The following is an 18,727-nucleotide window of genomic DNA, read 5'->3' on the forward strand; positions in this document are numbered from 1 at the left end:
AGAAAGCAGGCACTGAGCTGGCAGAGGGATCATTTCCCAGTGGGCGTTAAGGCCCACATAAATCCCTGTGAAGGAATCGGGAATCAGAGAAAGAAAGGGACTCGCCTAAGGCTTGTCACATGAAAGTGCCTGGCAGAATGACTGGCAGAGGGCTGGAAATCAAATCCAAATCTTCGGACGTGTAATTTCACAAAGTGCACCGCCTCCTTCAGGCCCAATGTGACACTTCAATGGCTTAACGAGGGCTTGACGGGATGGATGTCAACATGAAAAGACATTCGATTCCATCGGAACTGTCTTTGGCCCATTGTCTCTAAGGAGAATGTGCCTGGTTCAAATTCTCACTTTGCTTCTCACCTGAGAGATGTGACCTCAGTGGTCAATGGGAAATGAGCTGGTTTCAGTCACCAGCCTCTGACTCATCACCAAGAAAATTTCCTTCAACCATACATGGATTTTGTTTTCAGGAGTGCTGGGCTTCATCCACAGTTGTGAGTAACATGCTAAAAGAGGAAAAAAGATTTGCTGCTCAGGAATGGAGACAGAAATACAGACAAACACACACAGACACACATACACACACACACACACACACACACGACAAAAAAATCACCCAAACACAGGCCGCACACACAACTGCTCGTGTTCAGCAAAATACTTAGTGGTATGAGGTGGGCTTTGAACCCGTCCATGCTCCAAAGGAAGACACACCTTTTGCTATTTCACCCGTCTATTCTCGTAGGGAATGTGATTAATTCTTTCAGACATGGCTCATGATGACAGGGACCACTCTCATTTCACCCTCAGAGGCAGACAAGAGGACTGCAGAGGACTCAGGTGTCGTCCCTGCTGACTGAAGAGGACTCCCATTTCCCCTCGAACCCAAAGACACAGCAAAAGTAGCTTTCTCTTTGAAGAGCACACAACTTTAAGTGCTTTAGCACTTAAAGAGGGGACCGTTTTAGCTGTGTATTCTGAAAAACATGTCTAGCATTCAAAGCACGGACAGTTTTAGCTGTGTATTTTCAAAAAGTTGTCTCTACCTGCCATATCTCATGAAGTCAAAACGAGTGAGCTGTGTCCCCTTGATTTGAGCATTCTTTTAGTAAGAAAGGATTAAGTTCAATTTGAATTTTGGAAAACTGCTTCTCATCTTGTCAATCAGCTGTCAGTTTTGTGTGTTAATTTCTAGGAGAGGTAATAGAGTCAATCCAAAACCAAAGGTGTATTCAAGTCCAGATTGACAAGTCAAACCAAGAAAGCACGCTCTGAGCTGGCAGAGGGATCTTTTCCCAGTGGGCGTTAAGGCCCACATAAATCCCTGTGAAGGAATCGGGAATCAGAGACAGAAAGGGACTCGCCTAAGGCTTCTCACATGAAAGTGTCTGGCAGACTGACTGGCAGAGGGCTGGAAATCAAATCCAGATCTTCGGACGTGTAATTTCACAGGGTGCACCGCCTCCCCCAGGCCCAATGTGACACTTCAATGGCTTAACGAGGGCTTGACGGGATGGATGTCAACATGAAAAGACATTCGATTCCATCGGACCTGTCTTTGGCCCATTGTCTCTAAGGAGAATGTGCCTGGTTCAAATTCTCACTTTGCTTCTCACGTGAGAGATGTGACCTCAGTGGTCAATGGGAAATGAGCTGGTTTCAGTCACCAACCTCTCACTCATCACCAAGAAAATTTCCTTCAACCATACATGGATTGTGTTTTCAGGAGTGCTGGGCTTCATCCACAGTTGTGAGTAACATGCTAAAAGAGGAAAAAAGATTTGCTGCTCAGGAATGGAGACAGAAATACAGACACACACACACAGACACACACACACACACACACACACACACACATGACACAAAAATCACCCAAACACAGGCCGCACACACAACTGCTCGTGTTCAGCAAAATACTTAGTGGTATGAGGTGGGTTTTGAACCCGTCCATGCTCCAAAGGAAGACACACCTTTTGCTATTTCACCGTCTATTCTCGTAGGGAATGTGAATAATTCTTTCAGACATGGTTCATGATGACAGGGACCTCTCTCGTTTCACCGTCAGAGGCAGACAAGTGGACTGCAAAAGACTCAGGTGTCGTTCCTGCTTACTGAAGAGGACTCCCATTTCCCCTCGAACCCAAAGACACAGCAAAAGTAGCTTTCTCTTTGAAGAGCACACAACTTTTTCAAAATACACAGCTAAAACGGTCCCCGCTTTAAGTGCTTTAGCACTTAAACCGGTTACCGTTTTGGCTGGGTATTCTGAAAAACATGTCTAGCATTCAAAGCACGGACAGTTTTAGCTGTGTATTTTCAAACAGTTGTCTCTACCTGCCATAGCTCATGAAGTCAAAACGAGTGAGCTGTGTCCCCTTGATTTGAGCATTCTTTTAGTAAGAAAGGATTAAGGTCAATTTGAATTTTGGAAAACTGCTTCTCATCTTGTCAATCAGCTGTCAGTTTTGTGTGTTAATTTCTAGGAGAGGTAATAGAGTCAATCCAAAACCAAAGGTGTATTCAAGTCCAGATTGACAAGTCAAACCAAGAAAGCAGGCACTGAGCTGGCACAGGGATCTTTTCCCAGTGGGCGTTAAGGCCCAAATAAATCCCTGTGAAGGAATCGGGAATCAGAGACAGAAAGGGACTCGCCTAAGGCTTGTCACATGAAAGTGCCTGGCAGACTGACTGGCAGAGGGCTGGAAATCAAATCCAAATCTTCGGACGTGTAATTTCACAGGGGGCACCGCATCCCCAAGGCCCAATGTGACACTTCAATGGCTTAACGAGGGCTTGACGGGATGGATGTCAACATGATAAGACATTCGATTCCATCGGACCTGTCTTTGGCCCATTGTCTCTAAGGAGAATGTGCCTGGTTCAAATTCTCACTTTGCTTCTCACCTGAGAGATTTGACCTCAGTGTTCAATGGGAAATGAGCTGGCTTCAGTCACCAACCTCTCACTCATCACGAAGAAAATTTCCTTCAACCATACATGGATTGTGTTTTCAGGAGTGCTGGGCTTCATCCACAGTCGTGAGTAACATGCTAAAAGAGGAAAAAAGATTTGCTGCACAGGAATGGAGACAGAAATACAGACACACACACACAGACACACACACACACACACACACACACACACACACACGACACAAAAATCACCCAAACACAGGCCGCACACACAACTGCTCGTGTTCAGCAAAATACTTAGTGGTATGAGGTGGGCTTTGAACCCTTCCATGCTCCAAAGGAAGACACATCTTTTGCTATTTCACCCGTCTATTCTCGTAGGGAATGTGAATAATTCTTTCAGACATGGCTCATGATGACAGGGACCAATCTCATTTCACTCTCAGAGGCAGACAGGAGGACTGCAAAGGACTCAGGTGTCGTCCCTGCTGACTGAAGAGGACTCCCATTTCCCCTCGAACCCAAAGACACAGCAAAAGTAGCTTTCTTTTTGAAGAGCACACAACTTTTTCAAAATACACAGCTAAAACGGTCCCCGCTTTAAGTGATTTAACACTTAAAGCGGGGACCGTTTTAGCTGTGTATTCTGAAAAACATGTCTAGCATTCAAAGCACGGACAGTTTTAGCTGTGTATTTTCAAAAAGTTGTCTCTACCTGCCATAGCTCATGAAGTCAAAACGAGTGAGCTGTGTCCCCTTGATTTGAGCATTCTTTTAGTAAGAAAGGATTAAGTTCAATTTGAATTTTGGAAAACTGCTTCTCATCTTGTCAATCAGCTGTCAGTTTTGTGTGTTAATTTCTAGGAGAGGTAATAGAGTCAATCCAAAACCAAAGGTATATTCAAGTCCAGATTGACAAGTCAAACCAAGAAAGCAGGCACTGAGCTGGCAGAGGGATCTTTTCCCAGTGGGCGTTAAGGCCCACATAAATCCCTGTGAAGGAATCGGGAATCAGAGACAGAAAGGGACTCGCCTAAGGCTTGTCACATGAAAGTGCCTGGCAGACTGACAGGCAGAGGGCTGGAAATCAAATCCAAATCTTCGGACGTGTAATTTCACAGGGTGCACCGCATCCCCCAGGCCCAATGTGACACTTCAATGGCTTAACGAGGGCTTGACGGGATGGATGTCAACATGAAAAGACATTCGATTCCATCGGACCTGTCTTTGGCCCATTGTCTCTAAGGAGAATGTGCCTGGTTCAAATTCTCACTTTGCTTCTCACCTGAGAGATGTGACCTCAGTGGTCAATGGGAAATGAGCTGGTTTCAGTCACCAACCTCTCACTCATCACCAAGAAAATTTCCTTCAACCATACATGGATTGTGTTTTCAGGAGTGCTGCGCTTCATCCACAGTTGTGAGTAACATGCTAAAAGAGGAAAAATGATTTGCTGCTCAGGCATGGAGACAGAAATACAGACACACACACACAGACACACAGACACACACACACACACACACACACACACATGACACAAAAATCACCCAAACACAGGCCTCACACACAACTGCTCGTGTTCAGCAAAATACTTAGTGGTATGAGGTGGGTTTTGAACCCGTCCATGCTCCAAAGGAAGACACACCTTTTGCTATTTCACCCGTCTATTCTCGTAGGGAATGTGAATAATTCTTTCAGACATGGCTCATGATGACAGGGACCACTCTCATTTCACCCTCAGAGGCAGACAAGAGGACTGCAAAGGACTCAGGTGTCGTCCCTCCTGACTGAAGAGGACTCCCATTTCCCCTCGAACCCAAAGACACAGCAAAAGTAGCTTTCTCTTTGAAAAGCACACAACTTTTTCAAAATACACAGCTAAAACGGTCCCGCTTTAAGTGCTAAAGCACTTAAAACTGAAAAACATGTCTGGCATTCAAAGCACGGACAGTTTTAGCTGTGTATTTTCAAAAAGTTGTCTCTACCTGCCATAGCTCATGAAGTCTAAACGAGTGTGCTGTGTCCCCTTGATTTGAGCATTCTTTTAGTAAGAAAGGATTAAGTTCAATTTGAATTTTGGAAAACTGCTTCTCATCTTGTCAATCAGCTGTCAGTTTTGTGTGTTAATTTCTAGGAGAGGTAATAGAGTCAATCCAAAACCAAAGGTGTATTCAAGTCCAGATTGACAAGTCAAACCAAGAAAGCAGGCACTGAGCTGGCAGAGGGATCTTTTCCCAGTGGGCGTTAAGGCCCACATAAATCCCTGTGACGGATTCGGGAATCAGAGACAGAAAGGGACTCGCCTAAGGCTTGTCACATGAAAGTGCCTGGCATACTGACTGGCAGAGGGCTGGAAATCAAATCCAAATCTTCGGACGTGTTATTTCACAGGGTGCACCGCCTCCCCCAGGCCGAATGTGACACTTCAATGGCTTAACGAGGGCTTGACGGGATGGATGTCAACATGAAAAGACATTCGATTCCATCGGACCTGTCTTTGGCCCATTGTCTCTAAGGAGAATGTGCCTGGTTCAAATTCTCACTTTGCTTCTCACCTGAGAGATGTGACCTCAGTGGTCAATGGGAAATGAACTGGTTTCAGTCACCAACCTCTCACTCATCACCAAGAAAATTTCCTTCAACCATACATGGATTGTGTTTTCAGGAGTGCTGGGCTTCATCCACAGTTGTGAGTAACATGCTAAAAGAGGAAAAAAGATTTGCTTCTCAGGAATGGAGACAGAAATACAGACACACACACACAGACACACACACACACACACACACACACACACACACGACACAAAAATCACCCAAACACAGGCCGCACACACAACTGCTCGTGTTCAGCAAAATACTTAGTGGTATGAGGTGGGCTTTGAACCCGTCCATGCTCCAAAGGAAGACACACCTTTTGCTATTTCACCCGTCTATTCTCGTAGGAAATGTGAATAATTCTTTCAGACATGGCTCATGATGACAGGGACCACTCTCATTTCACCCTCAGAGGCAGACAAGAGGACTGCAAAGGACTCAGGTGTCGTCCCTGCTGACTGAAGAGGACTCCCATTTCCCCTCGAACCCAAAGACACAGCAAAAGTAGCTTTCTCTTTGAAGAGCACACAACTTTTTCAAAATACACAGCTAAAACGGTCCCTGCTTTAGCTGTGTATTCTGAAAAACATGTCTAGCATTCAAAGCACGGACAGTTTTAGCTGTGTATTTTCAGAAAGTTGTCTCTATTTGCCAAAGCTCATGAAGTCAAAACGAGTGAGCTGTGTTCCCTTGATTAGAGCAGTCTTTTAGTAAGAAAGGATTAAGTTCAATTTGAATTTTGGAAAACTGCTTCTCATCTTGTCAATCAGCTGTCAGTTTTGTGTGTTAATTTCTAGGAGAGGTAATAGAGTCAATCCAAAACCAAAGGTGTATTCAAGTCCAGATTGACAAGTCAAACCAAGAAAGCAGGCACTGAGCTGGCAGAGGGATCTTTTCCCAGTGGGCGTTAAGGCCCACATAAATCCCTGTGAAGGAATCGGGAATCAGAGACAGAAAGGGACTCGCCTAAGGCTTGTCACATGAAAGTGCCTGGCAGACTGACTGGCAGAGGGCTGGAAATCAAATCCAAATCTTCGGACGTGTAATTTCACAGGTGGCACCGCCTCCCCCAGGCCCAATGTGACACTTCAATGGCTTAACGAGGGCTTGACGGGATGGATGTCAACATGAAAAGACATTCGATTCCATCGGACCTGTCTTTGGCCCATTGTCTCTAAGGAGAATGTGCCTGGTTCAAATTCTCACTTTGCTTCTCACCTGAGAGATGTGACCTCAGTGGTCAATGGGAAATGAGCTGGTTTCAGTCACCAACCTCTCACTCATCACCAAGAAAATTTCCTTCAACCATACATGGATTGTGTTTTCAGGAGTGCTGAACTTCATCCACAGTTGTGAGTAACATGCTAAAAGAGGAAAAAAGATTTGCTGCTCAGGCATGGAGACAGAAATACAGACACACACACACAGACACACAGACACACACACACACACACACACACACACATGACACAAAAATCACCCAAACACAGGCCTCACACACAACTGCTCGTGTTCAGCAAAATACTTAGTGGTATGAGGTGGGTTTTGAACCCGTCCATGCTCCAAAGGAAGACACACCTTTTGCTATTTCACCCGTCTATTCTCGTAGGGAATGTGAATAATTCTTTCAGACATGGCTCATGATGACAGGGACCACTCTCATTTCACCCTCAGAGGCAGACAAGAGGACTGCAAAGGACTCAGGTGTCGTCCCTCCTGACTGAAGAGGACTCCCATTTGCCCTCGAACCCAAAGACACAGCAAAAGTAGCTTTCTCTTTGAAAAGCACACAACTTTTTCAAAATACACAGCTAAAACGGTCCCGCTTTAAGTGCTAAAGCACTTAAAACTGAAAAACATGTCTAGCATTCAAAGCACGGACAGTTTTAGCTGTGTATTTTCAAAAAGTTGTCTCTACCTGCCATAGCTCATGAAGTCGAAACGAGTGTGCTGTGTCCCATTGATTTGAGCATTCTTTTAGTAAGAAAGGATTAAGTTCAATTTGAATTTTGGAAAACTGCTTCTCATCTTGTCAATCAGCTGTCAGTTTTGTGTGTTAATTTCTAGGAGAGGTAATAGAGTCAATCCAAAACCAAAGGTGTATTCAAGTCCAGATTGACAAGTCAAACCAAGAAAGCAGGCACTGAGCTGGCAGAGGCATCTTTTCCCAGTGGGCGTTAAGGCCCACATAAATCCCTGTGAAGGATTCGGGAATCAGAGACAGAAAGGGACTCGCCTAAGGCTTGTCACATGAAAGTGCCTGGCATACTGACTGGCAGAGGGCTGGAAATCAAATCCAAATCTTCGGACGTGTAATTTCACAGGGTGCACCGCCTCCCCCAGGCCCAATGTGGCACTTCAATGGCTTAACGAGGGCTTGACGGGATGGATGTCAACATGAAAAGACATTTGATTCCATCCGACCTGTCTTTGGCCCATTGTCTCTAAGGAGAATGTGCCTGGTTCAAATTCTCACTTTGCTTCTCACCTGAGAGATGTGACCTCAGTGTTCAATGGGAAATGAGCTGGTTTCAGTCACCAACCTCTCACTCATCACCAAGAAAATTTCCTTCAACCATACATGGATTGTGTTTTCAGGAGTGCTGGGCTTCATCCACAGTTGTGAGTAACATGCTAAAAGAGGAAAAAAGATTTGCTGCTCAGGAATGGAGACAGAAATACAGACACACACACACACAGACACACACACACACACACACACACACACACGACACAAAAATCACCCAAACACAGGCCTCACACAGAACTGCTGGTGTTCAGCAAAATATTTAGTGGTATGAGGTGAGCTTTGAACCCGTCCATGCTGCAAAGGAAGACACAACTTTTGCTATTTCACCCGTCTATTCTCGTAGGGAATGTGAATAATTCTTTCAGACATGGCTCATGATGACAGGGACCACTCTCATTTCACCCTCAGAGGCAGACAAGAGGACTGCAAAGGACTCAGGTGTCGTCCCTGCTGACTGAAGAGGACTCCCATTTCCCCTCGAACCCAAAGACACAGCAAAAGTAGCTTTCTCTTTGAAGAGCACACAACTTTTTCAAAATACACAGCTAAAATGGTCCCGCTTTAAGTGCTAAAGCACTTAAAACTGAAAAACATGTCTAGCATTCAAAGCACGGACAGTTTTAGCTGTGTATTTTCAAAAAGTTGTCTCTACCTGCCATAGCTCATGAAGTCAAAACGAGTGAGCTGTGTCCCCTTGATTTGAGCATTCTTTTAGGAAGAAAGGATTAAGTTCAATTTGAATTTTGGAAAACTGCTTCTCATTTTGTCAATCAGCTGTCAGTTTTGTGTGTTAATTTCTAGGAGAGGTAATAGAGTCAATCCAAAACCAAAGGTGTATTCAAGTCCAGATTGACAAGTCAAACCAAGAAAGCAGGCACTGAGCTGGACGAGGGATCTTTTCCCAGTGGGCGTTAAGGCCCACATAAATCCCTGTGAAGGAATCGGGAATCAGAGACAGAAAGGGACTCGCCTAAGGCTTGTCACATGAAAGTGCCTGGCAGACTGACTGGCAGAGGGCTGGAAATCAAATCCAAATCTTCGGACGTGTAATTTCACAGGGTGCACCGCCTCCCCAGGCCCAATGTGACACTTCAATGGCTTAACGAGGGCTTGACGGGATGGATGTCAACATGAAAAGACATTCGATTCCATCGAACCTGTCTTTGGCCCATTGTCTCTAAGGAGAATGTGCCTGGTTCAAATTCTCACTTTGCTTCTCACCTGAGAGATGTGACCTCAGTGGTCAATGGGAAATGAGCTGGTTTCAGTCACCAACCTCTCACTCATCACCAAGAAAATTTCCTTCAACCATACATGGATTGTGTTTTCAGGAGTGCTGGGCTTCATCCACAGTTGTGAGTAACATGCTAAAAGAGAAAAAAAGATTTGCTGCTCAGGCATGGAGACAGAAATACAGACACACACACACAGATACCAGACACACACACACACACACACACACACACACACACACACATGACACAAAAATCACCCAAACACAGGCCGCACACACAACTGCTCGTGTTCAGCAAAATACTTAGTGGTATGAGGTGGGCTTTGAACCCGTCCATCCTCCAAAGGAAGACACAACTTTTGCTATTTCACCCGTCTATTCTCGTAGGGAATGTGAATAATTCTTTCAGACATGGCTCATGATGACAGGGACCACTCTCATTTCACCCTCAGAGGCAGACAAGGGGACTGCAAAGGACTCAGGTGTCGTCCCTGCTGACTGAAGAGGACTCCCATTTCCCCTCGAACCCAAAGACACAGCAAAAGTAGCTTTCTCTTTGAAGAGCACACAACTTTTTCAAAATACACAGCACTTAAAGCGGGGACCGTTTTAGCTGTGTATTCTGAAAAACATGTCTAGCATTCAAAGCACGGACAGTTTTAGCTGTGTATTTTCAAAAAATTGTCTCTACCTGCCATAGCTCATGAAGTCAAAACGAGTGAGCAGTGTCCCCTTGATTTGAGCATTCTTTTAGGAAGAAAGGATTAAGTTCAATTTGAATTTTGGAAAACTGCTTCTCATCTTGTCAATCAGCTGTCAGTTTTGTGTGTTAATTTCTAGGAGAGGTAATAGAGTCAATCCAAAACCAAAGGTGTATTCAAGTCCAGATTGACAAGTCAAACCAAGAAAGCAGGCACTGAGCTGGCAGAGGGATCTTTTCCCAGTGGGCGTTAAGGCCCACATAAATCCCTGTGAAGGAATCGGGAATCAGAGACAGAAAGGGACTCGCCTAAGGCTTGTCACATGAAAGTGCCTGGCATACTGACTGGCAGAGGGCTGGAAATCAAATCCAAATCTTCGGACGTGTAATTTCACAGGGGGCACCGCCTCCCCCAGGCCCAATTTGACACTTTAATGGCTTAACGAGGGCTTGACGGGATGGATGTCAGCATGAAAATACATTCGATTCCATCGGACCTGTCTTTCGCCCATTGTCTCTAAGGAGAATGTGCCTGGTTCAAATTCTCACTTTGCTTCTCACCTGAGAGATGTGACCTCAGTGGTCAATGGGAAATGAGCTGGTTTCAGTCACCAACCTCTCACTCATCACCAAGAAAATTTCCTTCAACCATACATGGATTGTGTTTTCAGGAGGGCTGGGCTTCATCCACAGTTGTGAGTAACATGCTAAAAGAGGAAAAAAGATTTGCTGCTCAGGAATGGAGACAGAAATACAGACACACACACACACAGACACACACACACACACGACACAAAAATCCCCCAAACACAGGCAGCACACACAACTGCTCGTGTTCAGCAAAATACTTAGTGGTATGAGGTGGGCTTTGAACCCGTCCATGCTCCAAAGGAAGACACACCTTTTGCTATTTCACCCGTCTATTCTCGTAGGGAATGTGAATAATTCTTTCAGACATGGCTCATGATGACAGGGACCACTCTCATTTCACCCTCAGAGGCAGACAAGGGTACTGCAAAGGACTCAGGTGTCGTCCCTGCTGACTGAAGAGGACTCCCATTTCCCCTCGAACCCAAAGACACAGCAAAAGTAGCTTTCTCTTTGAAGAGCACACAACTTTTTCAAAATACACAGCACTTAAAGCGGGGACCGTTTTAGCTGTGTATTCTGAAAAACATGTCTAGCATTCAAAGCACGGACAGTTTTAGCTGTGTATTTTCAAAAAGTTGTCTCTACCTGCCATAGCTCATGAAGTCAAAACGAGTGAGCTGTGTCCCCTTGATTTGAGCATTCTTTTAGGAAGAAAGGATTAAGTTCAATTTGAATTTTGGAAAACTGCTTCTCATCTTGTCAATCAGCTGTCAGTTTTGTGTGTTAATTTCTAGGAGAGGTAATAGAGTCAATCCAAAACCAAAGGTGTATTCAAGTCCAGATTGACAAGTCAAACCAAGAAAGCAGGCACTGAGCTGGCAGAGGGATCTTTTCCCAGTGGGCGTTAAGGCCCACATAAATCCCTGTGAAGGAATCGGGAATCAGAGACAGAAAGGGACTCGCCTAAGGCTTGTCACATGAAAGTGCCTGGCAGACTGACTGGCAGAGGGCTGGAAATCAAATCCAAATCTTCGGACGTGTAATTTCACAGGGTGCACCGCCTCCCCCAGGCCCAATGTGACACTTCAATGGCTTAACGAGGGCTTGACGGGATGGATGTCAACATGAAAAGACATTCGATTCCATCGGACCTGTCTTTGGCCCATTGTCTCTAAGGAGAATGTGCCTAGTTCAAATTCTCACTTTGCTTCTCACCTGAGAGATGTGACCTCAGTGGTCAATGGGAAATGAGCTGGTTTCAATCACCAACCTCTCACTCATCACCAAGAAAATTTCCTTCAACCATACATGGATTGTGTTTTCAGGAGTGCTGGGCTTCATCCACAGTTGTGAGTAACATGCTAAAAGAGGAAAAAAGATTTGCTGCTCAGGCATGGAGACAGAAATACAGACACACACACACAGACACACACACACACATGACACAAAAATCACCCAAACACAGGCCGCACACACAACTCCTCGTATTCAGCAAAATACTTAGTGGTATGAGGTGGGCTTTGAACCCGTCCATGCTCCAAAGGAAGACACAGCTTTTGATATTTCACCCGTCTATTCTCGTAGGGAATGTGAATAATTCTTTCAGACACGGCTCATGATGACAGGGACCACTCTCATTTCACCCTCAGAGGCAGACAAGAGGACTGCAAAGGACTCACGTGTCGTCCCTGCTGACTGAAGAGGACTCCCATTTCCCCTCGAAACCAAAGACACAGCAAAAGTAGCTTTCTCTTTGAAGAGCACACAACTTTTTCAAAATACACAGCTAAATCGCTCCCGCTTTAAGTGCTAAAGCACTTAAAACTGAAAAGCATGTCTAGCATTCAAAGCACGGACAGTTTTAGCTGTGTATTTTCAAAAAGTTGTCTCTACCTGCCATAGCTCATGAAGTCAAAACGAGTGAGCTGTGTCCCCTTGATTTGAGCATTCTTTTAGTAAGAAAGGACTAAGTTCAATTTGAATTTTGGAAAACTGCTTCTCATCTTGTCAATCAGCTGTCAGTTTTGTGTGTTAATATCTAGGAGAGGTAATAGAGTCAATCCAAACCAAAGGTGTATTCAAGTCCAGATTGACAAGTCAAACCAAGAAAGCAGGCACTGAGCTGGCAGAGGGATCTTTTCCCATTGGGCGTTAAGGCCCACATAAATCCCTGTGAAGGAATCGGGAATCAGAGACAGAAAGGGACTCGCCTAAGGCTTGTCACATGAAAGTGCCTGGCAGACTGACTGGCAGAGGGCTGGAAATCAAATCCAAATCTTCGGACGTGTAATTTCACAGGGGGCACCGCCTCCCCCCGGCCCAACGTGACACTTCAATGGCTTAACGAGGGCTTGACGGGATGGATGTCAACATGAAAACACATTCGATTCCATCGGACCTGTCTTTGGCCCATTGTCTCTAAGGAGAATGTGCCTGGTTCAAATTCTCACTTTGCTTCTCACCTGAGAGATGTGACCTCATTGGTCAATGGGAAATGAGCTGGTTTCAGTCACCAACCTCTCACTCATCACCAAGAAAATTTCCTTCAACCATACATGGATTGTGTTTTCAGGAGTGCTGGGCTTCATCCACAGTTGTGAGTAACATGCTAAAAGAGGAAAAAAGATTTGCTGCTCAGGAATGGAGACAGAAATACAGACACACATACACAGACACACACACAAACACACACACACACACACACACACACACGACACAAAAATCACCCAAACACAGGCCGCACACACAACTGCTCGTGTTCAGCAAAATACTTAGTGGTATGAGGTGGGCTTTGAACCCGTCCATGCTCCAAAGGAAGACACACCTTTTGCTATTTCACCCGTCTATTCTCGTAGGGAATGTGAATAATTCTTTCAGACATGGCTCATGATGACAGGGACCACTCTCATTTCACCCTCAGAGGCAGACAAGAGGACTGCAAAGGACTCAGGTGTCGTCCCTGCTGACTGAAGAGGACTCCCATTTCCCCTCGAACCCAAAGACACAGCAAAAGTAGCTTTCTCTTTAAAGAGCACACAAATTTATCAAAATACACAGCACTTAAAGCGGGGACCGTTTTAGCTGTGTATTCTGAAAAACATGTCTAGCATTCAAAGCACGGACAGTTTTAGCTGTGTATTTTCAAAAAGTTGTCTCTACCTGCCATAGCTCATGAAGTCAAAACGAGTGAGCTGTGTCCCCTTGATTTGAGCATTCTTTTAGTAAGAAAGTATTAAGTTCAATTTGAATTTTGGAAAACTGCTTCTCATCTTGTCAATCAGCTGTCAGTTTTGTGTGTTAATTTCTAGGAGAGGTAATAGAGTCAATCCAAATCCAAAGGTGTATTCAAGTCCAGATTGACAAGTCAAACCAAGAAATCAGGCACTGAGCTGGCAGAGGGATCTTTTCCCAGTGGGCGTTAAGGCCCACATAAATCCCTGTGAAGGAATCGGGAATCAGAGACAGAAAGGGACTCGCATAAGTCTTGTCACATGAAAGTGCCTGGCAGACTGACTGGCAGAGGGCTGGAAATCAAATCCAAATCTTCGGACGTGTAATTTCACAGGGTGCACCGCCTCCCCCAGGCCCAATGTGACACTTCAATGGCTTAACGAGGGCTTGACGGGATGGATGTCAACATGAAAAGACATTCGATTCCATCGGACCTGTCTTTGGCCCATTGTCTCTAAGGAGAATGTGCCTGGTTCAAATTCTCACTTTGCTTCTCACCTGAGAGATGTGACCTCAGTGGTCAATGGGAAATGAGCTGGTTTCAATCACCAACCTCTCACTCATCACCAAGAAAATTTCCTTCAACCATACATGGATTGTGTTTTCAGGAGTGCTGGGCTTCATCCACAGTTGTGAGTAACATGCTAAAAGAGGAAAAAAGATTTGCTGCTCAGGCATGGAGACAGAAATACAGACACACACACACAGACACACACACACACACACATGACACAAAAATCACCCAAACACAGGCCGCACACACAACTGCTCGTGTTCAGCAAAATACTTAGTGGTATGAGGTGGGCTTTGAACCCGTCCATGCTCCAAAGGAAGACACACCTTTTGCTATTTCACCCGTCTATTCTCGTAGGGAATGTGAATAATTCTTTCAGACACGGCTCATGATGACAGGGACCATTCTCATTTCACCCTCAGAGGCAGACAAGAGGACTGCAAAGGACTCAGGTGTCGTCCCTGCTGACTGAAGAGGACTCCCATTTCCCCCGAACCCAAAGACACAGCAAAAGTAGCTTTCTCTTTGAAGAGCACACAACTTTTTCAAAATACACAGCTAAATCGGTCCCGCTTTAAGTGCTAAAGCACATAAAACTGAAAAGCATGTCTAGCATTCAAAGCACGGACAGTTTTAGCTGTGTATTTTCAAAAAGTTGTCTCTACCTGCCATAGCTCATGAAGTCAAAACGAGTGAGCTGTGTCCCCTTGATTTGAGCATTCTTTTAGTAAGAAAGGACTAAGTTCAATTTGAATTTTGGAAAACTGCTTCTCATCTTTTCAATCAGCTGTCAGTTTTGAGTGTTAATTTCTAGGAGAGGTAATAGAGTCAATCCAAAACCAAAGGTGTATTCAAGTCCAGATTGACAAGTCAAAGCAAGAAAGCAGGCACTGAGCTGGCAGAGGGATCTTTTCCCATTGGGCGTTAAGGCCCACATAAATCCCTGTGAAGGAATCGGGAATCAGAGACAGAAAGGGACTCGCCTAAGGCTTGTCACATGAAAGTGCCTGGCAGACTGACTGGCAGAGGGCTGGAAATCAAATCCAAATCTTCGGACGTGTAATTTCACAGGGTGCACCGCCTCCCCCAGGCCCAATGTGACACTTCAATGGCTTAACGAGGGCTTGACGGGATGGATGTCAACATGAAAAGACATTCGATTCCATCGGATCTGTCTTTGGCCCATTGTCTCTAAGGAGAATGAGCCTGGTTCAAATTCTCACTTTGCTTCTCACCTGAGAGATGTGACCTCAGTGGTCAATGGGAAATGAGCTGGTTTCAGTCACCAACCTCTCACTCATCACCAAGAAAATTTCCTTCAACCATACATGGATTGTGTTTTCAGGAGTGCTGGGCTTCATCCACAGTTGTGAGTAACATGCTAAAAGAGGAAAAAAGATTTGCTGCTCAGGAATGGAGACAGAAATACAGACACACATACACAGACACACACACACACACACACACACACACACACACACACGACACAAAAATCACCCAAACACAGGCCGCACACACAACTGCTCGTGTTCAGCAAAATACTTAGTGGTATGAGGTGGGCTTTGAACCCGTCCATGCTCCAAAGGAAGACACACCTTTTGCTATTTCACCCGTCTGTTCTCGTAGGGAATGTGAATAATTCTTTCAGACATGACTCATGATGACAGGGACCACTCTCATTTCACCCTCAGAGGCAGACAAGAGGACTGCAAAGGACTCAGGTGTCGTCCCTGCTGACTGAAGAGGACTCCCAATTCCCCTCGAACCCAAAGACACAGCAAAAGTAGCTTTCTGTTTAAAGAGCACACAAATTTATCAAAATACACAGCACTTAAAGCCGGGACCGTTTTAGCTGTGTATTCTGAAAAACATGTCTAGCATTCAAAGCACGGACATTTTTAGCTGTGTATTTTCAAAAAGATGTCTCTACCTGCCATAGCTCATGAAGTCAAAACGAGTGAGCTGTGTCCCCTTCATTTGAGCATTCTTTTAGTAAGAAAGTATTAAGTTCAATTTGAATTTTGGAAAACTGCTTCTCATCTTGTCAATCAGCTGTCAGTTTTGTGTGTTAATTTCTAGGAGAGGTAATAGAGTCAATCCATATCCAAAGGTGTATTCAAGTCCAGATTGACAAGTCAAACCAAGAAATCAGGCACTGAGCTGGCAGAGGGATCTTTTCCCAGTGGGCGTTAAGGCCCACATAAATCCCTGTGAAGGAATCGGGAATCAGAGACAGAAAGGGACTCGCCTAAGGCTTGTCACATGAAAGTGCCTGGCAGACTGACTGGCAGAGGGCAGGAAATCAAATCCAAATCTTCGGACGTGTAATTTCACAGGGTGCACCGCCTCCCCCAGGCCCAATGTGACACTTCAATGGCTTAACGAGGACTTGACGGGATAGATGTCAAAAAGAAAAGACATTCGATTCCATCGGACCTGTCTTTGGCCCATTGTCTCTAAGGAGAATGTGCCTGGTTCAAATTCTCACTTTGCTTCTCACCTGAGAGATGTGACCTCAGTGGTCAATGGGAAATGAGCTGGTTTCAGTCACCAACCTCTCACTCATCACCAAGAAAATTTCCTTCAACCATACATGGATTGTGTTTTCAGGAGTGCTGGGCTTCATCCACAGTTGTGATTAACATGCTAAAAGAGGAAAAAATATTTGCTGCTCAGGAATGGAGACAGAAATACAGACACACACACACAGACACACACACAAACACACACACACACGACACAAAAATCACCCAAACACAGGCCGCACACACAACAGCTCGTGTTCAGCAAAATACTTAGTGGTATGGGGTGGGCTTTGAACCCGTCCATGATCCAAAGGAAGACACACCTTTTGCTATTTCACCCGTCTATTCTCGTAGGGAATGTGAATAATTCTTTCAGACATGGCTCATGATGACAGGGACCACTCTAATCTCACCCTCAGAGGCAGACAAGAGGACTGCAAAGGACTCAGGTGTCATCCCTGCTGATTGAAGAGGACTCCCATTTCCCCTCGAACCCAAAGACACAGCAAAAGTAGCTTTCTCTTTGAAGAGCACACAACTTTTTCAAAATACACAGCTAAAACGGTCCCCGCTTTAAGTGCTAAAGCACTTAAAGCGGGGACCGTTTTAGCTGTGTATTCTGAAAAACATGTCTAGCATTCAAAGCACGGACAGTTTTAGCTGTGTATTTTCAAAAAGTTGTCTCTACCTGCCATAGCTCATGAAGTCAAAACGAGTGAGCTGTGTCCCCTTGATTTGAGCATTCTTTTAGTAAGAAAGGATTAAGTTCAATTTGAATTTTGGAAAACTGCTTCTCATCTTGTCAATCAGCTGTCAGTTTTGTGTGTTAATTTCTAGGAGAGGTAATAGAGTCAATCCAAAACCAAAGGTGTATTCAAGTCCAGATTGACAAGTCAAACCAAGAAAGCAGGCACTGAGCTGGCAGAGGGATCTTTTCCCAGTGGGCGTTAAGGCCCACATAAATCCCTGTGAAGGAATCGGGAATCAGAGACAGAAAGGGACTCGCCTAAGGCTTGTCACATGAAAGTGCCTGGCAGACTGACTGGCAGAGGGCTGGAAATCAAATCCAAATCTTCGGACGTGTAATTTCACAGGGTGCACCGCCTCCCCCAGGCCCAATGTGACACTTCAATGGCTTAACGAGGGCTTGACGGGATGGATGTCAACATGAAAAGACATTCGATTCCATCGGACCTGTCTTTGGCCCATTGTCTCTAAGGAGAATGTGCCTGGTTCAAATTCTCACTTTGCTTCTCACCTGAGAGATGTGACCTCAGTGGTCAATGGGAAATGAGCTGGTTTCAGTCACCAACCTCTCACTCATCACCAAGAAAATTTCCTTCAACCAAACATGGATTGTGTTTTCAGGAGTGCTGGGCTTCATCCACAGTCGTGAGTAACATGCTAAAAGAGGAAAAAAGATTTGCTGCTCAGGAATGGGGACAGAAATACAGACACACACACACAGACACACACACACACCCCCACATGACACAAAAATCACCCAAACACAGGCCGCACACACAACTGCTCGTGTTCAGCAAAATACTTAGTGGTATGAGGTGGGCTTTGAATCCGTCCATGCTCCAAAGGAAGACACACCTTTTGCTATTTCACCCGTCTATTCTCGTAGGGAATGTGAATAATTCTTTCAGACATGGCTCATGATGACAGGGACCACTCTCATTTCACCCTCAGAGGCAGACAAGAGTACTGCAGAGGACTCAGGTGTCGTCCCTGCTGACTGAAGAGGACTCCCATTTCCCCTCGAACCCAAAGACACAGCAAAAGTAGCTTTCTCCTTGAAGAGCACACAACTTTTTCAAAATACACAGCTAAAACGGTCCCCGCTTTAAGTGCTTTGGCACTTAAAGCGGGGACCGTTTTAGCTGTGTATT

This window comes from Saimiri boliviensis, chromosome 6, assembly GCF_048565385.1.
Source record: "Saimiri boliviensis isolate mSaiBol1 chromosome 6, mSaiBol1.pri, whole genome shotgun sequence".
Taxonomy (NCBI): Eukaryota; Metazoa; Chordata; class Mammalia; order Primates; family Cebidae; genus Saimiri; species Saimiri boliviensis.